Genomic DNA, 27,323 nt, shown 5'->3' on the forward strand with positions numbered 1-27,323 from the left:
GCTGGTGTGGTATATGGCTTTACGGCTCCACAACACTTGAGAGATGTACAGTTTGTCGACACACATGTTTGTAAACATATTTCAGAGTTGTTTGCAGTGCAGGAAATGCCACACGTCTGAACAGCTAATCTTTGGAAGTCATTTTAATGTTGCCGTCTCATCTGCCATCTGTTGTTCTCTCATCTGTTGTAATGCTATAGTTTCTTTATCGGTTCAACAACAGCGAGACAATTGTTTATTTGTGATCCTTTCATAACTCTAACCAATGTAAGATTTTATCCCATTGTCACAATTGTCCCAATGTGTAGCCAACATTAAAAGTCCTTCCAGTTCACTTTGCCACGGTGCCACTCGAGCTCACCGCTTCGACTTCCAAGTTCCCGACTGGTCAAGCCCAGTGACTGCATAGCAGGGATTAATTAAGACCTTGTCATTTTTGGCTAATGGATTTTGGGTCACATGATACCGGGTAAAGTGGTTGGAAGTCGGGGGAATAGAGCCATGTGCGTGCTCTCCCATTGGGAGTATCATGTGCTTTTGGACATTTGAACCAAGTGCACATTCGCCCTTGTGTATCTAAGGTACAAACTCCCTCCAAGCTTCCTGTACTTTACAGGTTTGAACGCGATTGAAAATATCAGTCAATTGATCGACTTGTGTTAGTTGGAAGAAAACTCTTTTATACTTTTTGTTTTCATCATGAGATATTTTGTAACCACTGACACCCTGCTTGATGTCGACATAACCGATTCATTTTGCTTTTGTGTTTTTTCCACGAGAGGTGCCGAACACTGAAACCATCACTTTCCGACATCATTACCCCTCGCAATATCTGCGGTGTTCGTTTACTTCATTCGGCCAGGGTTGCATTGTGACGTCATAGTGGGGAAATGGTCCAGCTGGGTGATTGATCTCTGACATGTGTAACAAATAGGAACTCAAAAAGTACTGCCTTCCATTAGTCATGATGCAGAGATTGGTTAAGTTGTTATATATTAATCAGAAATCATTATACGGTTCTAGTGTAAAAGGCCAGGTAATGTGTCAAAGTTCAACAGGGAGCACGCACCTAAAGAGCGAGGTTTCACTTGTTTCCTAAGACACGTAATTAATAAAATCGGTTATTAAAACGTCACAAATTATTGCTTGCTTCAGTTAAAATTGCATTGTGTGATCATAATGGGTCGGCTGGGTGGAGGTTGGATGGAATTAATGAACTGTCATCTTTTTTATGCAATAAAAGGCTTTATTAAACCTTTTGTTAATATAATAAAAGGCCTGATGAAATATTTTATGGTATGTATTTAATCTCAGTGCCACTATTTGGAATCTTCTCTTAACTGGGAACTCCAAAAGAAGTGGCCATATTTGATTGGTTTCTAGTGACCTCATGTGACTGCATATGGCTGGTGTCAGTTATCACTTCACGAAATGTGGTGAAAGCAGAAAGCACCCAATCTCTGTTAATTTGTTAAAGTGTAACAGCCAAACAGTACTTACTTTGAATTAACTTGCATTTGTTGGTTTTGGTTAACAACAAGGTCATTGGTTAACCTTTAGTCTTAACGACCGATTTCTGAGCGTATTCGGAAATCAAAACTCAAAGTAATTTTATTGAGTACTTTGAGGGATTTTCAACAACAGTGTAAAAATGTGAAAATGGCAATGATAATCTGTACAATTAAAGACTTTATCAACTTGAAAGAGTTAAAACATGTTTGCACTTGCAAGGAGACCAACCCAGAGTTGTAAGTAAATGAATGTGGTTTGCGTTCGGTTTATGAGGCTGTTGGCATGCAGGCATGAGCTCCAGTTCACAGGGAGGTTGCTTTTCTCATCCTGAGGCTGCTAAATGTGTTAACTGCTTGGGACCGGAGCCAGAGTTCCACCCGGAATGGCTATGCTGGAGAATGCAGCAAAGTGGGGATTGATAATGAGAACTTGTGATTGCAGAAGGTACGGTTTGACCTGGGAGATGTTATGAGGTGCTGGGGTTTTAAGGATGGGTGCTGGTGCTTGGGTCAGGGCCAAAAGGTGAGTGGTTCTTCATGGTTTGTGGCCTGAAAGTATAAAACATAATGTTCATACTTACTGTATGTTCCTTTCAAGGAAAGAGTTTGTTTCATTAAAAAAAAAACGAGAGTTGTATAAACTAGAAACACCCACTCCTTGTGGGAGCAGCCTGGGTGAGGGAGGGAGAGGGGGACAGTTGGGGAGGTGGGGAAATATATATTTTGTGCTGGGGCTAATAATCACCCCTGTCTGTAGCAGGGGTCAGTAAACCACTTGCACGGTGGCACGTGTACAGGCGATCCATTGTAAGTCAATCTGTCTGTTTTCCGTCCGTCTGGATTTTTGTTTATGCGATAACTCAAGAAGCAAATTGTAGAATTTCATCAAACTTGGTAAAAAGATAAAGTAAAACAGGGCAATTAAGTGATTAGATTTTGGGCCAGATGCGATATAGGTCAAGGGTCAAAGGTCAAGGTCAAACTCTGAAATTTTACTGTTTACACCATAACTCAAGAAATATTGGACAGAATTTCATCAAACTTGGTACAAAGGTAAAGTTAGACAGGGCAATTAACCGATTAGATTTTGGGCCAGATATGATAAAGGTCAAGGGTTAAATATGTCAATACTCAAGTGTTTGCGCGGGAGAGCGGAGGCATACCCGTCGACTGCGCGCAGTCGAATTACTCTAGTTTGAAAAATATTTCGCAGAAAAAAACCTCGGTCGAGAAGACTCCCTGAGTATTATGGTAAATGCTTTGTGAAAGCAGTTAATGTAACTTCAGTGAACTTCCCAGCATTTTATATGGAGGTCGCCACCATCTCTTGCTTTGTGCATCCCTGATTGGCTGTAAAACATCAATCACCATGTTTAACGCAACCAATCGGGGACACGGTTGCAAGACCTGATTGCCTCTTTTAAAATCACAATGAATTTGAATTTACTGCTTGATGGTGCATTATTTTACGAATATTGTGACGTCTAAAAAGTCGATAATGGTCAGTTTGTCCGTTTTTGAAGTTTGAAATTGGTGCACCTTTGTTTTCCTTGTGGATTACAGAGGAGATTTTTTCGAGAGTAAAGTTTTATTGCTGAAGCTTTTGGAAATCTATTCTGTAATCCCATCCAGTCCAGCTGTGTAATGCAAGAGACTGTTTTAAAGATGGTACTGCAAGGAACGATCTGGGAAAGAATGATTCATCGTTTTCGATGACTTGTGAATCAGCTGGATTTCCTTGGAAGACGCTCGAGTGAGCTATGCTGGCTTGAAGAGAGCTGCGGTGTTGAGAGACAGAGGAGAGCAATATTGAGACTATCACTGAGAAGCAGTCTTGTAAACAAGGAGAAGTCCCACTTTGACAAGTTTACCAAATAAGAATTTATTTTTTTTGGTATACAAAGTCGAGGCTCGTCGAAGAGCTTTCGTAAATGCAAACAAATGTATTCATATTTCTCGGTGTACACTGACCTCTAGCTCTTTGAGGTACTGAGACGAGTTGAGAAGTAAGCATGAGGCATATTGAGTTGAGAATTGTTGTAATGATATGAAAGTCCATGATGATTCTTCCACATAAAAGTCCACTTTTATTTTTACTATTATTATCATTTTGTTTTATCTTTTTTTTACTGCCTCCTCAACACCAAAAGACCTTTTGAGCATTTCAGCAAATTGATGGTCATGGGTTGAGAGTCAGTTGTATTTGTTTTGATACTTTCTGTCTCTTCTGTTTGCTGTTAGGTTTGTGTATAATTTTACAATATGACCTCCAAAGTGCCTCACAGTATCTCACATATTTAACTCCATCGGGTTGCTCCCTTTTGAGACTCACGAAATGTTTTATTCACACGGAGACAAACATTGTCCCAAAATATATTAGTAATATGCCAAAAGTGTCGACACGTTGCATGTTCGACTGTAAATTTAAGGTTTTTGTTGGGTTTTTTTTTTAAGAACTGCAATTTGACAAGATGGTGGATATGTGGAGCAGGTTGAATGATATGCTGTTCAACCATTGAGCCACATTCACTTGAACAAAGGTTATTTTTGAGCAGATTTGAGCAAAGTTAACTTGTGGGTTCTTTTGAAGCTTCAACTGTGTTCCTTCCTATTTTCAAGAGGTTAGATTTTTGAGAAATTTCTGGAATCATAAAATCAATCGGTTTGAAGATTCAGAACGTTTTCCGACATGATTGACCAAGCTGAACCTCAAGAAATCAAAATTGAACCTGACCTTTACCTCTGCCACCAAAGGTGAAGGAGGTTATGTTTTCATCCCTGTCTGTCTGTCTGTCTGTCTGTTTGTTAATTGCTGGAATCCTTCAGATTTTGGCAATTATGTTGGTCGGTTGTGTGCGTCATTCTGTGTGCCTGTGTGTTTGTTTACCCTGTAGCAGCCACACCGTTTCAGCGATCACGACCAATGTAGGAACAGATATCAGCCATGGTCCAACTTTTAGACACTTGTCGTTTTTGGTGAATCTCGGTCAAAGGTCAAGGTCACCGAAATTCTTATTTTCGCAATAACGTCCGCTAAAATGGTCTTATCGACTTCATACCAAATCCAAAATGTGTATCTTCTAATACTGCATCCAACCATATGTCGCATTGGGGTGTCGCACCAACACCCTTTTTAGCGGTCGGGGGTCGAATGTCAGGGGGGTCGGGTCAAAACTTTCAAATATGCGATAAAAACGCCATTTCAAGTCCGATTGACTTCCAAGTTATGATCATGACCAAACTAAGTGCAATAACTCATTAAACAGTAGCACTACCGACTTATAAGAACCAAATTGATTTCCAGGTTTTTGTTTTTTCAGAGATCATGGAGATATGACAAAGTTATTCCGGAAATTCCTTGCTCAACGAGCAATTTCATTTGTTTGTTTGTGTGCGCTATATCTCTAGGACGGATCCAGATGAAATTTGGTGAGCTGCTTGGATATGTGACAAGGATGAACTGATTAGATTTTGGTGAAGATCCGACTCTGAATCCAGCTACTGAAATTATTTAAGTGATTCTTCACCATTGAGAGATCGGGTCAAAAGCGATTATATAGCACGATATATCAAAAAGTTGAAGATGGATTCGGACGAAACTTGGTGGACATGCTGTGTGTGTGTGTGTGTGTGTGTGTGTGTGTGTGTGTGTGTGTGTGTGTGTGTGTGTGTGTGTGTGTGTGTGTGTGTGTGTGTGTGTGTGTGTGTGTGTGTGTGTGTGTGTGTGTGTGTGTGAGTGACGAGGAAGAATTGATTCAATTTCGGTGAAGATCTGAATCCAGATCCAGATACGATAATTATTTCATCATTAAAGTGATTCTTCACCGTTGAGAGATTTTGACAGAAACGATATCGTACTGTACAGCATGATATCTCAAAAATGTATCGGGCCCGATATGTTCTCGTGGATCAGGCATTGCGTGGCGGAGGTACGCGCTCCACCGAGTGCCCTTCCAGCTTGAAACTGCTTTTCTTGACATCTTTAGAGACATAAGCCACACAATCCCCCAACAGCTTGCCAACATCACTATTCCAAATAATACATTGACATCGTTCGAGCAATTACCCAACAGCTGCTGTAGACATGTTCCAGGTGCACCATGGTCTTCTGCAATAATAAATTGCCATTTACTAAATATACTGTGGGACCTTTAAGATACAAGTTTGGTCAGTCTTCTGTAAGATATCACACTACATGGAACATCTTTTAAACATTTGCAATCACTCATTCACGTGATGTTATTTCTCTACAACGCATGGCTAAAAAAATCCCCATAAGGACATTTCGAGGGTCGAGGCACAGGCATGTACGTCCATCACACACTATCGCACATCCACGTGGCCTACTCGGAGGGAGATATTTTTAGAGCGACTTTGCCTCGTATAAACGTCCTAATGAGTCATGTCCATCAGTTTTCCCCAAGGTGTCTTAACCAAATTTCTGTGATGTGCTGGTCGAACCACTTGATGCGATCTATACCGTCCGAGTGCAGATATCGAATCATTGTTTATCCCAAGGACAAGGATCTGGATGTGAACTGCATGGTGTTGGGCTCATCACAGGTTATACAGATAGATTACCTCCTCAAACAAGATGAAAAGGATGATTCCTGCATATTACCGATTTTTTTTGTCCTCAATGAGGAGGAATAATTGATTCGTCCACAACATCGATTACCTTCTGAAATAAGGAATAAATTATTCGTCCACATTATCAGTTTTCTTCTGAGATGATGAATAATGATTCATCTGTGTGATCGATTATCAACTTAGTTGGAGAATAATCACTTATCTGCATGATCCATGATCATCTTAGATGAGAAGCCTGATGTTGGCTTCACGGTTAAGGTTGCTGGGTTAAGATCTTAAGTTCTTGAGTTTGAGCCCATCTTGCCATTGAAATGACATTAGGTCGGTTGACTCAGCCGATCATCCTTCCGAAGTTCGCAAAATGTGTCGCAGCTCACTGGTAACATTGGAACTTCATTAGCGGTGCAGCCGCACTTCCAGAAAGTGATACAAGCAGCAGCCAAGGGCTCCAGACGAAACAACATCTTCGATGAGCAATGATTCATCGGTGTGATCTATAATTATTGTCGGAGCTGGGTAATAATCATTTATCTGTGATCGATGTTGTAGATGAGGAATAATCATTATCTGTGATTGATTCTAATTGCAGATGAGGAATAATCATTTATCTGTGTGATTGATTATTATCATCGTCGATGGAGAATTATCATTTATCTGTGCGATCGATTATTATCGTAGATGAGGAATAATCATTTATCTGTGTGACTGATTATCATCGTAGATGGAGAATAATCATCATTTTTCTGTGTGTTTGATTATCATCGTAGATGGAGAATAATCATCATTTATCTGTGTGATTGATTATCATCATAGATGGAGAATAATCATCATTTATCTGTGCGATTGATGATCATCGTAGATGGAGAATAATCATTTATCTGTGTGATCGATTATCATCGTAGATGGAGAATAATCATCATTTATCTGTGTGATTGAATATCATCGTAGATGGAGAATAATCAATTATTTGTGTGATCGATTGTTATCCGAGATGGAGAATTATCATTTATCTGTGTGATCGATTATTATTGCAGATGAGGAATAATCATTTATCTGTGTGACTGATTATATATCATCGTAGATGGAGAATAATCATCATTTATCTGTGTGATTGATTATCATCGTAGATGGAGAATAATCATTTATCTGGGATTGATTATCATCGTAGATGGAGAATTATCATTTATCTGTGTGATCGATTATTATTGCAGATGAGGAATAATCATTTATCTGTGTGATCGATTATATATTATTGCAGATAAGGAATAATCATTTATCTGTGTGATTGATTATCATCGTAGATGGAGAATTATCATTTACCTGTGCGATCGATTATTATCGTAGGTGAGGAATAATCATTTATCTGTGTGATTGATTATCATCGTAGATGGAGAATAATCATCATTTATTTGTGTGATTGATTATCATCGTAGATGGAGAATAATCATCATTTATCTGTGTGATTTATTATCATCATAGATGGAGAATAATCATTTATCTGTGTGATTGATTATCATCGTAGATGGAGAATAATCATCATTTATCTGTGTGATTGATTATTATTGCAGATGAGGAATAATCATTTATCTGTGTGATCGATTATTATTGCAGATGAGGAATAATCATTTATCTGTGTGATCGATTATATATTATTGCAGATGAGGAATAATCATTTATCTGTGTGATGGATTATTATCGTAGATGAGGAATAATCATTTATCTGTGTGATCGATTATTATCGTAGATGAGGAATAATCATTTATCTGTGTGATTGATTATCATCGTAGATGGAGAATATTCATCATTTATCTGTGTGATTGATTATCATCATAGATGGAGAATAATCATCATTTATCTGTGTGATTGATTATCATCGTAGATGGAGAATAATCTTTTATCTGTGTGATCGATTATCATCGTAGATAGAGAGTAATCATTTATCTGTGTGATTGACTATCATAGTAGATGGAGAGTTATCATTTATCTGTGTTATCGATTATTATTGCAGATGAGGAATAATCATTTATCTGTGTGATCGATTATTATTTCAGATGAGGAATAATCATTTATCTGTGTGATCGATTATTATTGCAGATGAGGAATAATCATTTATCTGTGTGATTGATTATTATTGCAGATGAGGAATAATCATTTATCTGTGTGATCAATTATTATTGCAGATGAGGAATAATCATTTATCTGTTTGACTGAATACATATCATCGTAGATGGAGAATAATCATCATTTATCTGTGTGATTGATTATCATCATAGATGGAGAATAATCATTTATCTGTGATTGATTATCATCGTAGATGGAGAATAATCTTTTATCTGTGTGATCGATTATCATCGTAGATGGAGAATAATCATTTATCTGTGTGATTGACTATCATAGTAGATGGAGAATTATCATTTATCTGTGTTATCGATTATTATTGCAGATGAGGAATAATCATTTATCTGTGTGATCAATTATTATTGCAGATGAGGAATAATCATTTATCTGTGTGACTGAATACATATCATCGTAGATGGAGAATAATCATTTATCTGTGTGATTGACTATCATAGTAGATGGAGAATTATCATTTATCTGTGTTATCGATTATTATTGCAGATGAGGAATAATCATTTATCTGTGTGATCGATTATTATTTCAGATGAGGAATAATCATTTATCTGTGTGATTGATTATTATTGCAGATGAGGAATAATCATTTATCTGTGTGATCAATTATTATTGCAGATGAGGAATAATCATTTATCTGTGTGACTGAATACATATCATCGTAGATGGAGAATATTCATCATTTATCTGTGTGATTGATTATCATCATAGATGGAGAATAATCATCATTTATCTGTGTGATTGATTATCATCGTAGATGGAGAATAACCTTTTATCTGTGTGATCGATTATCATCGTAGATGGAGAATAATCATTTATCTGTGTGATTGACTATCATAGTAGATGGAGAATTATCATTTATCTGTGTTATCGATTATTATTGCAGATGAGGAATAATCATTTATCTGTGTGATCGATTATTATTTCAGATGAGGAATAATCATTTATCTGTGTGATTGATTATTATTGCAGATGAGGAATAATCATTTACCTGTGTGATTGATTATTATTGCAGATGAGGAATAATCATTTATCTGTGTGATCAATTATTATCGCAGATGAGGAATAATCATTTATCTGTGTGACTGAATACATATCATCGTAGATGGAGAATAATCATCATTTATCTTTGTGATTGATTATCATCATAGATTGAGAATAATCATTTATCTGTGATTGATTATCATCGTAGATAGAGAATTATCATTTATCTGTGTGATCGATTATTATTGCAGATGAGGAATAATCATTTATCTGTGTGATCGATTATATATTATTGCAGTTGAGGAATAATCATTTATCTGTGTGATTGATTGTTATCCGAGATGGAGAATTATCATTTTTCTGTGTGATCGATTATTAGTGCAGATGAGGAATAATCATTTATCTGTGTGACCGATTATATATCATCGTAGATGGAGAATAATCATCATTTATCTGTGTGATTGATTATCATCGTAGATGGAGAATAATCATTTTTCTGTGATTGATTATCATCAAAGATGGAGAATTATCATTTATCTGTGTGATCGATTATGATTGCAGATGAGGAATAATAATTTATCTGTGTGATCGATTATTATTGCAAATGAGGAATAATCATTTGTCTGTGTGATCGATTATCATCGTAGATGGAGAATAATCATTTTTCTGTGATTGATTATCATTTATCTGTGTGATCGATTATGATTGCAGATGAGGAATAATCATTTATCTGTGTGATCGATTATTATTGCACTTGAGGAATAATCATTTATCTGTGTGATCGATTATATATTATTGCAGATGAGGAATAATCATTTATCTGTGTGATGGATTATTATCGTAGATGAGGAATAATCATTTATCTGTGTGATTGATTATCATCGTAGATGGAGAATATTCATCATTTATCTGTGTGATTGATTATCATCGTAGATGGAGAATAATCATCATTTATCTGTGTGATCGATTATCATCGTAGATGGAGAATAATCATCATTTATCTGTGTGATTGATTATCATCGTAGATGGATAATTATCGTTTATCTGTGTGATCGATTATTATTGCAGATGAGGAATAATCCTTTATCTGTGTGATCGATTATTATTGCAGATGAGGAATAATCATTTATCTGTGTGATCGATTATTATTGCAGATGGAGAATAATCATCATTTATCTGTGTGATTGATTATCATCGTAGATGGAAAATAATCATCATTTATCTATGTGATTGATTATCATCGTAGATGGAGAATAATCATTTATCTGTGTGATCGATTATCATCGTAGATGGAGAATAATCATTTATCTGTGTGATTGATTGCTATCCGAGATGGAGAATTATCATTTTTCTGTGTGATCGATTATTATTGCAGATGAGGAATAATCATTTATCTGTGTGACTGATTATATATCATCATCGATGGAGAATAATCATCATTTATCTGTGTGATTGATTATCATCGTAGATGGAGAATTATCATTTTTCTGTGATTGATTATCATCGAAGATGGAGAATTATCATTTATCTGTGTGATCGATTATTATTGCAGATGAGGAATAATCATTTATCAGTGTGATCGATTATTATTGCAGATGAGGAATAATAATTTATGTGTGATTGATTTTCATCGAAAATGGAGAATAATCATAATTTATCTGTGTGATTGATTATCATCGTAGATGGAGAATAATCATCATTTATCTGTGTGATCGATTATTATTGCCAATGAGGAATAATCATTTATCTGTGTGATCAATTATATATTATTGCTGATGAGGAATAATCATTTATCTGTGTGATCGATTATTATTGCAGATGAGGAATAATCATTTATGTGTGATTGATTTTCATCGAAAATGGAGAATAATCATCATTTATCTGTGTGATTGATTATCATCGTAGATGGAGAATAATCATCATTTATCTGTGTGATTGATTATCATCGTAGATGGAGAATAATAATCATTTATCTGTGTGATTGATTATCATCGTAGATGGAGAATAATCATCATTTATCTGTGTGATTGATTATCATCGTAGATGGAGAATAATCATTTATCTGTGCGATTGATTATCATCGTAGATGGAGAATAATCATTTATCTGTGTGATCGATTATTATTGCAGATGAGGAATAATCATTTATCTGTGTGATCAATTATATATTATCGCAGATGAAGAATAATCATTTAACTGTGTGATTGATTATTATTGCAGATGAGGAAAAATCATTTATCTGTGTGATCGATTATTATTGGCAATGAGGAATAATCATTTATCTGTGTGATCGATTATATATTATTTCAGATGAGGAATAATCATTTAACTGTGCGATTGATTATTATTGCAGATGAGGAATAATCATTTATCTGTGTGGTCGATTATATATTATATCAGATGAGGAATAATCATTTATCTGTGTGATCGATTATTTATTATTTCAGATGAGGAATAATCATTTAACTGTGTGATCGATTATTATTGCAGATGAGGAATAATCATTTATCTGGGTGATTGATTGTCATCGTAGTTGGAGAATAATCATCATTTATCTGTGTGATTGATTATATTATTGCAGATGAGGAATAATCATTTATCTGTGCGATTGATTACACTGAACAACAAAATTTTTTTACTGGAGATGTGTAAAGTGATTTAGACTAATTTGGGTATGCTGATTTCAAAAATCATAACCGTTTTGCTGTATCACGTCAGGATTTTCAGTAACAGAAATATTCCCATTGCCTAGAAGTCAGGATTTCAATGAAATTTACAAAATTCATTTATTCATTTATTTCATCATGAATGCTTCAAAATTATAGAAATTACAGAAAAACTCCACTAGAATGTAATTAAAAATGCTTTAGGCATTTGGCTTTGCGTTTGTGCTGCTCTGTGTCAGTTTCACGATGCAGGAACCAGCAGAAATCGCCCATCATGTTCGGGTTGTGCCGCCCTTGGTAACGCGTCTCCATGAGTGAAATCTCTTGGTGGAATCGCTCGCCGTGCTCGTCCGAGACTGCTCCCAAGTTGTCAGGGAAGAAGTTCAGGTGCTGGTGTAGGAAATGGATTTTCAGGGACATCCTGGAGCCAAGTTTCCTGAAGGACTCCAGCAGCTGCTGCACTATTTCTTCATAGTTGTCCGCGCGCTCGTTCCCAAGAAGTTGTCCGTCACAGCTTTGAAGCTCCTCCACGCTGCCAGCTCTTTGGGGTTTAGAGTTGTGTCGGAAAAGTTTCGTCCTTCATAATCTGTCGGATTTGCGGTCCAACAAAGACACCAGCCTTGATCTTGGCCTCTGACAAGGTGTTGCCAAACTTTTCCTTGATGTATAAAAACCCACGCCCATTCAGATCCATTGCCCGTACAAAACTTTTCATCAAGCCGAGCTTTATGTGGAGTGGTGGAAGGAAAACCTTGGCTGGGTCGACAAGGGCGACATGCTTCACGTTGTGTCGACCAGGCACATGCTCTTTTCGCTCTTCCCAATCTTTCTTCGTCCAGTGATTCTTGTCGTCTCTGCCATCCCAGAGACAAAGGAAGCACATGTATTTCGTGTAGCCTGACTGCAGCCCCAACAACAGCGCCACCACTTTCAAGTCTCCGCAGATGTGCCAGTTGAAGTCATTGTACTTGATGGAATCAAGCAGCTGCCGCATAGTCTCATAGGTCTCTGTCATGCCGAACGCGTGAGCCAGTGGGACTGATGGTTTCTCGTTGCCATTGTGGAGCAAAACAGCCTTCAAGCTGTTCTTCCCGAGTCGATGAAGAGGCGCCAGTCTGCAGGATCGTGATCACACCCAAGTTCTTTCAACAGACCGTTGATGTCACTGCAGAATGTCATCGTGTCTTCCACCTCAAAGAACTCAGCCATGTCTCTGTGACGTGCTCTGAACAAGGATATCTTGGTGTTAGGTTCAAGTAGATTCCACTGCTGCAGCCTTGATCCAAGCAGCTCTGCCTTCGCCTTTGACAGCGAGAGATCTCTTACAAGATCATTTAAGTCTCCTGGTTCAGAAGGTGTGATTCTTGAGTGTCGGGTTCAAAAGGTTCATAATCACCATCCTCTTCACCACTGCTTACAGCTATGTTCTGATCAGCTGGAGGTGTTGGAACGGGGGTTCTCGTCATCATGAGGCACAGGTTTACGAGCAGAGACGCAGTCAGCGTACTTAATGTGACCTTTATTCTTCTTGTTGAAGCCGGCGATGCTTGTGCAGCAGAAATAACAATCATCATGATGATTCTGCGGCTCACGCCATATCATGGGCACCGCAAATGGCATGCTCGCGCGCTTGACCACCAACCACTGAGTCAAGGTTGTGTGACAGCTTGTGCAGCAGATGTGTGGTGCCCAGCTCTGTTCTTGGTCCCCCACCTTACACCCGAAGTAGTGAAAGTAGGCGGCCTTCATTTTCACTGCTGTAGATATACTTCGCTGTTGATCTTTTTGGTATACCGACCACAGACATAACAGAAGTTGTCAGGATGATTGGTACAGGAACGCCTACTCATCTTTATCTGAAATAAAGAAATATAACACAAGTTAACAACAATTGTACGAAATAGACATGTTAAAGACATATGTAAATTTCATTGAAATCCTGACTTCTAGGCAATGGGAATATTTCTGTTCCTGAAAATCCTGACGTGATACAGCAAAACGGTTATGATTTTTGAAATCAGCGTACCCAAATTAGTCTTAATCACTTTACACATCTCCAGTAAAAAAAAATTTTTGAAATTTGTTGTTCAGTGTTATTATTGCAGATGAGGAATAATCATTTATCTGTGTGATTGATTATTATCTTGCATGAGGAATAATCATTTATCTGTGCGATCGATTATTATCGTAGATGAGGAATAATCATTTATCTGTGTGATTGATTATTATCATTGCAGATGAGGAATAATCATTTATCTGTGTGATTGATTATTATCTTGCATGAGGAATAATCATTTATCTGTGTGATTGATTGTTATTATTGCAGATGAGGAATAATCATTTATCTGTGTGATCGATTATATATTATTGCAGATGAGGAATAATCATTTATCTGTGTGATCGATTATCATCGATTGAACACTCGGCAGTGGTAAAGTGTTGTTGGAGATCAGGCAAATTGGTGTGGTGGTGATCACCATCGGTGTGTGTTGTTGTGGGAGTGGTGGAACGGATAGCTGGCGAAGCCTGGGTGGTTATTTTAAAGGGACATCCATCAAGCTCGTTTGAGAAAAGCAGATCCCTTGCTTCGCTTTCCCTCCGCAATGATACAGATGGCAAACACCACGGGAAATTGACAATGTTTGCAAACACAAGAGAACATCGATGCGGTTTACAAACAGTACAATACTAATTACTTCATAAATTTCCGAACGATCGGTAATTGGCCAATTAACAACTTACTTGGGAAATAGGACTCGAGGCACAATATGAATTCCCTTGCAAGGAACTTCAACGCAGGAGAAGACCATGATGCCCATAAAACCTGCACAATGATTGCCAACATATGGTTGTTTGTTCCTGCTTTATCCTTTTTAAATGTTTAGCACCAAGTGAAGAAGCAGCATGGCCCATTTTTGAAAAATCTTTGGTGTGACTCGGCCTTTAGTATAACCGCTGACCTCCGAGACTCGGTGGCATAATGGTTGGAGCATCTGTTCGAAGTCTGGTCAAAATATGTGTTCCCTGACAAGGGTCACCAATGGAGGAGGAGGAGTAGGAGGAGGTCGTTAAACCATCAAGCATGCATAATGGTTGCCAACCTATAGTTGTTTGTCCATGCTCTATCCTGTTATGTGTTTTTTTTAATGCATTGCGTTGTTTCCACACGATGGCAATATGAATGTATAATCCTCTAACAAACTCATGTGTAACAGGCAGAGCCTATGCAATCGAGCCATGTACTAAATATATATATATATATATATATATATATATATATATATATATATATATATATATATATATATATATATGGATTTTGGGTTGAGTGTGGGGTTCACGAGGGATTTGCTCGAACCCACGACTCAATCTCTGGCCCTGAAGCCATAAGCCACAGATAACTCCGCGGCCAACAGATGCTGCTTGAGGGGGGCCACAAGGCTGGCAAGGTCTCTACTCCAAGTCTTGTGTTACCTATCGGTGACTTTGCTCCTCCCAGATGGGGAACCACGCTCTCGACTCCACCACCCTTTTATGTTTATTAAATACGGCCGAGCGAAACCATCGGTGGGAGGTCGGCGATACTAATGGAGCAAATTAATCGGGCACAACATCCCGTTGTGTATGCTATATCGTTGTGTGTGCTATAATGTTGTGCATGCTATTATGTATGCTATATCGAACCAATGATCAAAAGAGACACCCAAACAGGTTGTAACAGTTTACCAAAAATAAGGCACGTATTTACAACAAATACTCACAAGGCACGTGCTTACAAATGCAGACACACAAGAACAATCTTACCTCCAGCACAGAATATCCCCTTACACAATCGTATTATTCTCATTGTGGTTTTGGGAATGTCATGTTACTGGAGCCACTGCACCCGAACATTGCGTGCTCCCGCCTGTCTTCAGAACCATTTAGTCAGCCTCAGTCAGTTTACTCATCCAGGCAATAAAGCAGGCAGGAAGGCCAATTTGTCTGACAACCCTCAGTCTGGCAGACAGCTCGTGGTTCAGCAGACAGCTTGTGGTTGGGCAGACAGCAGCAGGAAGGCCGTTTCATTAGACGGCAGCAGCACAGCAGCTCGGTTTTCGGCAGACAGCTCCGCCATATCGGCACTGGACCAGGCAGGACTTCGCTGCAGCACTTCTCAATCCCCCCCCACCCCCCGTGTCATCTCCCCATTGGCGTGCATGTGGTTGGTTCTACCGCATCTGTGCACCTGAGCCACACCCCAAGAGTGCGCTCTAGCATCTCTTGACTCTCGAGGGGTTATTATTTGGTGAGCCCTTAACGCTGAGATTGACTTGCCAAATGACTGATGGTAATAGATTTCAATGTGGGAAAGAGTTGGAATTTTGAGGGAGATCGAGTGAAGAAGTGGGATGTAGAAGAATTATGAAGCCACAATTATTCACAGCACCGACTGCAACTTGAATGGAATGTACTGGGGGCATTGCTCTGCTGAATCCAAAGACCTCTTGTGAGTTTTCCTTGGCGATTTTATTTATTTATTTCCCCCCATCATTTTATTCCTAAATTTGGAATAATTAGTTTACATAACACTGACTATTCATCATCATGCTTTCCTGCAGATAGTCCGTCATAACACCTTTGCAGTCCCAGGTGGGGGCAGCCATATTGAATGTCTTGGAAGTGGAGAACTTGTTTCCACGGTGTCAAGCTGAGCAAAATGTGAGGCTGGGGAACCAGCCCAGAGGGGGGAGCAGTGCTCCATCAAGCTACGGATGAAAGTCTTGTTGGTGGATTTGAGTTCAGAAGGACTTTCTACGACGGAGAATGCCAAGTTTGTCTGGCTTTGAAGGCAAACTTTGAAATGTGGCTTACACTAGAAAGATCATGGTTGAAAGTGAGACCCAAGAGTTTGAGTGGCTAAACCTCTTTGACATGGTTGTTGAGAAAGTAGATGGGAGAGTTCACAGTACACTCCTTGCAAAGAGAAAGAGTGAGTCTGTGGGATTTCTCAGGATAGAAAGACATATTCCAACTGTTTGATCAGTTTGTGATTTTGTAAAGGTCTGAGGAGAGGGAAGACGCTGCTGTCTGTATGTCAGAGGAATGGGGGGGATGTCATGGCAGAGTGTAGTCATCAGCAAATAGATAAAGAGGATTTTCCAGAGTCAGAAAGATCATTGATGAAGATAAGACTGGGCCCAGAACACTTCCTTGGGGCACTCCAGCCTTGACAGGGAGAGGAGATTAAAATGATTCCGTTAAGAGCCATACATTGACTACGAGAGTAGAGGAAGTCAGTAATCCAAGAATGGAGTTGACCTTGGATTCCATAGGCAGAGAGTTTGGAGAGCAAGGCAGGATGCCACACTGTATCTAAAGCTTGAGATATGTCCAGAGAGACCGCCCTGATCTCATGTCTGATGTTGAGGGCCTCCATCCATTGATGGGTGAGTAGAAGCAGCATGTCCAAGGCAGAGTGATCAGGTCTGAAAAAAAATTGATGATCTGAGATGCAGTTGTTGGAGAAGAGGATTGATTTTATGTTTACTGTGATGAGGGATTCCATGAAATTGCTGATGATTGGAAGTAAATTAATAGTTATGTCGTCATGTGGATCCGTTTTTGCTCCTTCCTTATGTAATGCAGTGATGTTGGTGGATTTACAAACAGATGAAAGATGACCTAGCGTAAATGATGGGGGTTAAAAGAGTAGAGAGAGGATGGGCAAGAGCAGCAGAGGAGGTTCTTAGGCCATGTGAGCTGATGTCGTCTTGTCCTGTGGCAGAGTCAAAGTCGACGATTGAAAGAAGCTTCTCCACCTTCTAAGGTGCAAAAGACATCGAGTCCAGGAGAAGTTGGGTACGACGGCAAAGGATGGGTTTTGAGGGTGAATGGTTGAGGCCACAAAATTTGGAAGCAAACACAGAATTGAGGCATTCCATCGCACTCGTCTATGCTTTGTCGCTTCAAACTTGTGCTGCCCCACCACCTCATGTCATCTCCCATCCATACCCACAATCTGTATTACCTCCACAAACTCGATCTAACCCAAACCTTTTTCTTGCAGGTTGCTGTGTCCCCCCCCCCTCCTCTCTTCTCTTTTCCTGTTAGTTCATTCCCTTGTTTGTGTCCAACTTTGGCCCCACTGCCCCACTGTCAGTTTGTTGCATTTTTTACCCTCTTTCTCCTCACTGTTACATTCATCTTGATTTTGTATAAGTTTTCGCAAATGGCCATGGGGTGGTGGGTGAGTGGTTGCCCAAGCGTTCTTGAATTTTGCATGAGGCTGATCTGCATTGAACTGTTCAAGAAGTTTATGATATGCTGTCATCTATTGCTGTCGATGATGAGTGCCGAAGTTTTGGTGGACCTGTCTTGTTGAGACCTTGGGCATGCCCAAATGCTCATAGATGATGGATCAAATGCTGCTTTAAGTAATTACAATTTCTGGGGATGTCTTACTGACCTCAGCATGACAGCCCTCAATGATGAAGGCCTCGATGGATACAACCGTTTATGGATAGGTCGCATCTGCCAGCCCAGCTGACCCGGGGTCGTCTTCAAAGGGTTCATGTCCATGCTCAAGGTCATCCATCCCTTTGGCTGCTGTAGAATACGAGGGGCACCTTTGTGTAGAAATCTGATGACACCTGGATGCTCGATATTGGGAAGATCCATAATTTAATGATGGATCAAATATCTGGAGCACACTCTGAACCAATGAACATTTGGGTTAATGGAACAAACAGCATTTAAAGAGCACACGTGCGGAATGGCATGATATAAGATCAGTGTATCTGAGTATTAGAGGGATTCAGGGGGGAGTGGGGGGGCCTTGATTATGTGAAAGTAAAGAAACATTGAAAAGCTAAAGAATGTCGACGTTGGAAGATTCTCGATGAATGTCCTTGTCGGGCAAATCTATACAAATAATGGAGCAAGTGTTTGTGATTATGTATATATGTATGTATGTATGTCCACTCTTTACCGATTGATCGGAAAGCTGACCTGACGTCACCCACAATTGTAACCTGAAAGACCACGAAGACCCCAAAATATGTTTGGAGACCCAAAAGGCCCTGAGGATGAATAAAGACCCCAAAGATCTAGAGGACCCAAAAAACCCTAAAGACCCCAAGGAACCATAACATCCAAAGGACTCAGAGGACCCAAAACACTCAGAGGACCTAAAAGACCCAATGGGACTATCTGGGACCCACAGAAATTCTGAATAATGTAAAATGTGACTTCAGGTCCCCAACCTCCATCCCCTCCCCACCCCACCACCACACACATACAATTCCAAGTCCTCAACTCACCTCCCAACTCTGTCCTCTCTCTGCCCCCTCACCATCACACCCAAACTCTGTGTTCCCCTTTCCCTTTCTTCAAATCCTCAAGCCCCTCACAACCCAAAGACCTCAACTCCCCCCCACCCCCTCCCAACCTCAAAAGCCTCTAACCCTCGATCCCAAATCTGTCCCCTCTCTATCATCCTCTTCCACTTTCTTCTCCAAGTTCTCAACTATCCCAAACCCAAGTACTCAACCCCCTTCCCAACCCCAAGTCCTCAACCCCTGCTTCCCAATATCTCAGTGTCCCTCTACCAACTCCATGCACCCCCACCCCAACCCTCTGTCCTCCCTTCCCCATTTCTTATCATTCTTCACAATGATACACAGGGAACTTTTGGACATGAGAAGGCCATTCGGCCTATCATGCCTGTGTTGTTCCTGTCCCCGTTTGTTAAGAACAAAGGTAAAAGGAAATAAAGATGGAACGTAAAATTCATCATTAAGTTCCCCCTTTCTTCCCGTATCCTCATTATAATTCACAGACCAGTGTTTGTTCGTTTGTCGCGTTACTCCTACAGTTCTGGGCCAATTACATCCAGACTTGCTGCATAGGATCTGCGTGACCCCAATTCATGTTTTGGCGTGTTTTATCTTTGGTGGTGGTCTTGAAGGGAGGGAGGGGGTGAACAAATTCTCTATGTACATGTGTATTGTGTAACACTGCATCCAGGTGGGGGGAGGTATTACAAGTCTCCACCATTGACAGTCCAGTATTCCTGTTCCCACGTTTTTCAGTGCTGCGAGGTGTTTTGAATTATAAGCAGTTAGGTATGTTTTTGCTTCATGCACATAACCCGGGTTTATTTATTTATTTATTTTTTTGCCTCTGCAGAGCTGTCAGTTGCCTCGACACTGCCCAAATAAAGGTATGTGGTGGAAGAACGTGTTGCATGCTTGGAACAAGATTGGCCATAGGGTGGGTACTCTGCTTGTATATATGTGTGTGTGTGTATATACACTGTGTGTGTGTGTATATATATATATATATATATATATATATATATATATATATATATATATATATATATATATATATATATATGTATGAATGTATGTCCGTTCTATAGTTAGACAGTTGGCCTGAAGCCATCCACAATTGTAACCTGAAAAAAAAATCATTTGTCAGCTCTTTTTGTAAGTCGAAGACCTCTTCAGAAGTGTCATATTCACAACCGCCATGCCATCCCTTTAAGTTTTCAGTTCGGTGTAAAACGAGCGAAGCGACTATTAAAGGGATCATCAAATATCGAAATTTTGGAGCCGATATGTGTTAAGGGCCTTGTGAAGTTGACAGTGTGTATCGGCCTCAGGCCTCACGCCCCTGGTGTCAGCCTATGGGCCAGTGCAATTGGAATACGTGACTTTGGAAATGACGTATGAATTGTAACAAGTCCTTTCAACCATGCGCTGTGTGCGTTTTGAGTGACTTGGTTCTGCCGTTTTGAGCGTGAAATCAGTAATTAGAATTGTCTTTTTAACATAATTTTCAGTATTTCGACGAACGAGTGCCAATTTCAAAAATGGTTAACCATTACTGTTCTGTTCCTCAATGCAAATTGGACTTACGGAAATACGAGAAATATCCACGGATGAGAGGTGTTGATTTCCTACCATTTCATGTTGGTACAAGGAGCAGCAACAGTGGAGAAACGCGCGCACACACACACACACACACACACACACACACACACACACACACACACACACACACACACACACACACACACACACACACACACACACGATTCCGCTTTTACCAAGAGATGCAACAATGTAGTCTTTATTTTGTGGCCCCAGATCCCCCAAAAAATACATACTTGTAACAACACTCATGGCCCATACAGCTCGCACTCCCTGTCCCCGTACACTCCCAACTCATCAGCCCTACCCCTCCCCCCCCCAAACATGATTATGAGTAAATATAATTTTAAACTTACCCGGTGCATTAACAAGCCCCTGATATGACCTTCCCATCGTTGTTTGGAAGCAGACAGACCAGATAGGTTGTCTCTCTCTGGGAAGTCTTCCTGAATGTTGGGTAATGATGGCATGTCGTCTTTCTGATTGCAGACTCTATTAAATAAATCGCCGACCCTGCCATTTTCACGCGAATTAATCCCACAAGGTTCAAAGTTCACCGACCGTTAGCAATGGTCAAATGTTTGGGTAGAACGTGCCTGTCTATGAACCTTTCTTGCCTTGCACCGATCTGTGCGACCTCGGGAGTTTGCAGTATGGGGAGCTACAACCTATCAGATTTGTGGGTGGGCTCAGAAAGTACTCTAACTCTTTCGTTGTGCAGAGGCACGCCCCTTTCTCACCGGCACGTTTCCAAGTATTTTTGGCTTCTTTTAGAAGCTTTGCGCACCGTTTTAGGTAACAATCCTTTTCTTGCACACGCGATATATGTTGTTCGGCTGCCCTGATGACCCCCGTTACTTGGGAGCTCAATGCATATGTGCACTGACCATTCTGGGGCGGAATATGTCATTTTGGAATTTAACCGAGCTATGTAACCTTATAGATGCACATACGTAGTAGACAAGTTTTTGCTTCATGTAAGTAACGTGGGTTATTATTTTTTTTGGGGGGGGGGGGCGATCGAGGCTGCGCTTTGTTGTCTATACACCGCCCAAATAAAAAGATGCGTCAGAAGAACGTGTTTCACTTTTGGAACAAGATCACCCATCAGGCAGGTACTCTGCTAGTTCATACAAGGAATTGGACACAGGAGGAGGCCGGCTGATACATCATTTCAATGGGGTTGGGGGTGGAAGGAAGAGGAGTTGGGAGAACATGAGGTCAGGCATATTGGAGGGAATTTTGTTATTTATTATTCAACCAGTGCTTTTAAATATGATGTATTTTGAAATTTTATTCACCTGCTTTTTTATGTTGATCCATCAAAATGAAAACTGACTTGTGATAGACAATAATACAATATGGAATTAATAATTTGAGTCGTTGGTAAACCGCCATCCATGCTGATACTTACCCTGTAGTCGTAAAACGTGCATTCTGTGTGTCGGCACAAGGTAAAGCCACTAATTTATTGCTGAGTACGACTCTAGGGGAGGGGAGGGGCGTGCACTCGAATTGTCACTTGATTACCTGAACGGGGCGTGGCTCCACCATGAAGGGGGCGTGATTACGTTACATCAGGAGCAGCAGACCAGGGATGTATGTGTTCAGTTACCAGGTTCTTGTGGAGCACTCACTAAGTGGCCAAAGCACTAACTCCATTGAAAATCATTGATAAGGAACAATTGGTTAGGCCTAAGTCACATTTGGCATGGTGGCCATGGGGTCCACAAAATCTACGGCCACTAGCAATTATATGGCGGCCGCAGTATTTCCACGGTCACACAATGTAGCAGTCACATATTTTTTATTTTTCGGGGAGCCGCATGGCGTATTTATAAATTGTGGAGACCGAAAACGTGGGGGTGCCGTACGGTCTTTGATTTGATGTCGCACAGTGACCTTAGGGCGTTCCTGCGGCGGCCATAGAATTTTCAAGGCAGACGCAAGGTAGCCTCAAGGTAACCGCAGGGGGCCCTAAGGCGAACGTGCGGCCAGACGGACGGTAACGAGTGGGTATATATATATATATATATATATATATATATATATATATATATATATATATATATATATATATATATATATATATATATATACCAGTTCTTTTTTTACTGAAATAAAAATATAACAGTTCGGAATATACCAGTATATATCACTGAATATACTATAACTATAATATATATTACTGAATATACCAGTTCGGAGTACCGTGGTGCCCCCAGAATCCGAACGGCCCATTGTTTGAACAAATTGGAATCCGAACAATTTTTTCGAGAAAATTTTGCCCTAAAAAACGAACACATTTTCAAAAACCGAACACAACGTGGCGTTCATGTTTGTTCACGTGTCTCCCCCACCTGTTTGAGCCGCATCTTCGCGATTTGTTCATTCAGTTCGGCGGTGGAAGTCCTCGTGAAAGCATCTCTCGTGTGTCGATCGATACTTTACCTCGTGTTTTCACCTTGATTTGTGCTGTTTTTTTTGACCCATCTTGTGTTTTAATAACAAAAAAGCAATTCGATCACGTGGTGTGACGGACTGTCGGGCAAGGATTTAATTTCACAGAAAAACCGGTTGTAATTTGGAATATCCATGATTACCTCAGCCCGATGCATTTGATGAAAGTGATTGTGGTTCTGGGGGCATCATGTTTGATGAGCTGCCCTGGGGGCAGCGTTCTCGCAGAGTGCTCGAGCGATCGGAACCCAGGCCGGAGCTCGAGTCTGTGTGGACCTTTGGATGTGGTGATTGTACCAGTTTACATACAATACACCGCCACCGAAGGTCATTCACTCATCTTATTTTACCTTAAACATGGGGAATTTCAGTTGAAAGTGTCTTCAAAGTGGGTTTTCTTGGGGTCCAGGAACAGATTAATTCACTTTCCATCATTTCTTATTGGGAAAATAGTTTTGGAATCCGAACTTTTTGCAGTCCGAACAGCCTCCTGGAACGAATTAAATTGGGATTCTGGGGGCACCACTGTATAGGCAAACTCCGATCTCTAGCGGTAGTGCACGGTGGACGCACGGTCGACGCAGACTGCCACGGAGGCCGTACGTAGGACGCACAGCAGACGTAGGGGAACCGTGCGTCGACCCTGCGTTGCCCGCAGGGAGTCACACAGACCGCAAGGCCACCGTACGTTGAACACAGGGACGCCTTAGGACTACCCTACGGCGAACGTGGAAATAGTGCGGCCGCCGTAATTTTTTAGGGGTTGGCAAAATTCATTTTTCATTGATAAGAGCCTATGGCAGCCGCACGAATAACGCAAGCCCACCGTACGCCCTACGTACGGTCGACGTGGAACACATCTACGTCATGGCTACGGCTTGTCGAATTGCTACGGCCAACGTAGAAATGAAAAAAGTTATAACTCCGCGCTATAATTCCACGGCAACCCCTACGGCCTGTAAAAGATAGCCATACGGCGTAGGGCCACCCTGAGGCCACCTCAGAAACTCTGCGGCCACCGCATGTTTCTGTAAATTCAGGGGGGGTACGGCCGCCATATCCTAGCCGTAGAGCAAATGTGACTTAGGCTTTACCGATGTGTATCTCCTATATGCTGATATATGGGCAATCGTCTCCATGAGCGATTACAAGGGGATCTGGTGCAGATGGTTACTAAGGTAATGAACGGTGTGGACAGAATCGGTGAAGAAGAGTTTTTCAGTAGAATGGACGGAGACTGATGAGACCACGATCCATAGCCTGAGAATAAGGAGGGATAAGGAATTAGGATGATAGTAAATCGGGGTCTTTCAACTCAGAGTAGTTAATCAATGGAATAGTCTCCTGGAAATGTAGCGGAAAGAGAAAAACGACGTAGGAATTCGGTACCGAGAAGCAATTGGGGATAGAGGGGTACATGGACATTGGCAGGACTGGAACGTAGTTCGTTGTGTATGAGACGGTCTCCTGGAAAGGTTGAGAGGCTGTCTGTTTCATTTCTCACCTGACGGGTCTTCACACCTGCCCCCTCCCAACTCCATCAATAAATAAGTGTGTGTGTGTGTCTTGTGTATGTTTTTGTGTGTACAAATGCACGGTTGAGTCACCCAAATAATTGGGGGATATATGGACTTGAGAAAAAGGACAAGAATGTAGAAGGAGGCTGAAAGCTGCAGCAAAATTATTAACCTGGGAGTGCAACACGGTAATGATGGGCCAAATGACCTCTTGTTTGAGGTCGTTTTGGATCGTGTGACGACTACTTACACTCGGTGTAGTCCCGTACAGACTGTCGAACCTTTGTACATTAAATTCCATTCTGCATACGGGAATATAAGTGATTGAATGCAATTGGTTCGAATACCGACAAATAATTCACCTTTGAACGTGACGCGTCAGCGAAGCTCCGCCCCTCTCACCACTGATTGGCCGGAGCAGCGTTATTTATTTATTTTGACATCAATTTAATGAGAAATTTCAATAATTTTTTTTTTTTTACAATAATGTATAACATAATGTATAACAGTAATTATATAACAATCAAAGAAATGAACACAGAAACGAAGTTTCTGAAGGAGAATTTTGACTTTTTTAGGAGGGGGCGTGACCCGCACGTGACGTTTTGACGTGTCACGGAGGGGCGTGGCTTGTGTGAAGATTCTGGAGGGGGCGTGACCCGCACGTGACGTTTTGACGTGTCACGGAGGGGCGTGGCTTGTGTGAAGATTCTGAAGGAGGGGGCGTGACCCGCACGTGACGTTTTGTTGTGTCACGGCGGGGCGTGGCTTGTGTGAAGATTCTGAAGGAGGGGGCGTGACCCGCACGTGACGTTTTGACGTGTCACGGAGGGGCGTGGCTTGTGTGAAGATTCTGAAGGAGGGGGCGTGACCCGCACGTGACTTTTTGACGTGTCACGGAGGGGCGTGGCTTGTGTGAAGATTCTGAAGGAGGGGCGTGACCCGCAGGGAAGGGGGAGCCAGTGAATGGGTGCCTCACAAGGTCCTTCCCATTCCCTTCGTGCATGTGAAAGGTAAGTTGAGTCCCATCATTGTGTGCGGTTCATGACCACGTTTACCCGCATGTGGTTGTGGTAATACGGTGGTTGTTTGCCTCGTATATTAATATTAAGACCCCTGTTCGATGAGACATCATTTTAAGCGGATTTTCCAGCACGTTTTCGTTTCGCCGGCGGTTCAGGTGAGAATATGAATGAAAGGTGAACTCACGATTTTTTTCTTTATGTGTACACGAGTGTACTTTGCTTTTCAGAACTCGAGAGTAAAATAAACCATCAAACAAATTTCGTTACACCTGTAGAACCTGTTACCTGTGTTATATACACAAAGTGAAAGTGAAATCCGTGGTTCACGGTCGTCCTTCCGAGCAGTCTGGTGTTACCCTCTGAGAATGACAGCCGACGGCTCCATTGCGGGTTCGAATCCCAAACATAGTTGAAGGTTGAATTTCAACGAAACCTTCTCTAACGATCACGTGGTTATATACTCGCTGCACGGTTGATCCCCATTGGTCGACACTGTCACCTTCAGGTCGTTATATCGACCCCTTGTCATGAGCTCCGCCACCGAAGGTGGACCCCGTCTCTCTCTATATATATATATATATATATATATATATATATATATATATATATATATATATATATATATATATATATATAATATATATATATATATATATTCAGGTGTTCAGGTTGGGTGTGTGACAAGGACGAATTGATTCGATTTGGGTGAACATCTGGGTCCGGATATGAGAATATTTTGAATTGATTCTTCGCCATTGAGAGATTGGACCAGAAACGAAATATAGCATGATGTCTCAAAAAGTTGTGGACGAGTCATGACAAAACTTGGTGGATGAGTTGGTTCGGTGACGAGAACAAGTGGATTGGTTTTGAGTTCAGGTTTGAACCCAGATCCGCCCCATCGGTGGGATACAAAACGTGAATTGTTCACCTGGCGGAGGTACATGCTCTACCGAGTGCCGTTCTAGTTCCTCCAGAGTTCTCGAATTCTCACTATTGGGGCATTCCTTCTCAAACATCTGCAGTGTTTCAGAGTTCGCACTGTTGTCAGAAGTTATTGCTGTCGATGCTTTAAAAGGTTGAATTTTTTTCCTGCATGTAGTGAGGAACAAACTGCCAAAAGGTATTAAAATATTATGTGACGCTTGCACCTCCACCAGCACTAAATGACCAATAAAGTTTTTCCAAAATCATCAACGATGTACAGCAGGTATAAGTCACAGCCACATGATCTCTGGTCAATGTGAGTTACGGTATATTTTCGTAACACTGGGACCCTTGACGGATCAGTAACGTATACTATCGGACCCCGACATTCGCGGGGGATACTTTTCTGAAAAACTCCGCGAATGTCGGGGCATTGTGTCAAGGGGGATAGGTTCCCGGAGGTTCATGATTCATAAGGGAAAATGAAAAATCCCTTGTAATAAAAAAAAATTGCAATCACACATGTGATTAAAAAAAACAAAAAAACAGTGACTATGTGAAGCACAGGGTTGCAGATGTAGAAGGTGGTCACATTT

General features: G+C 40.8%; 1 protein-coding gene across 2 annotated transcripts in view; it reads left to right on the forward strand.

Annotated features, from left to right (window-relative positions):
• The first annotated feature begins 25,694 nt into the window (after positions 1-25,694).
• Positions 25,695-27,323, forward strand: part of LOC147016181 (RNA-binding protein 20-like) — an 89,272-nt gene continuing 87,643 nt past the window's right edge. Inside the window, exon 1 of one of the 2 annotated variants that reach the window (XM_085848949.1) lies at positions 25,695-25,788. The gene's annotated coding sequence lies outside the window, so the exon portion shown is untranslated. The other variant, XM_085848948.1, reaches the window with a different exon arrangement.

The sequence above is a fragment of the Eptatretus burgeri genome, chromosome 12 (genome assembly GCF_056783735.1).
Source record: "Eptatretus burgeri isolate ZD-2024b chromosome 12, Ebu_testis_v1, whole genome shotgun sequence".
In the NCBI taxonomy this organism is placed as follows: domain Eukaryota; kingdom Metazoa; phylum Chordata; class Myxini; order Myxiniformes; family Myxinidae; genus Eptatretus; species Eptatretus burgeri.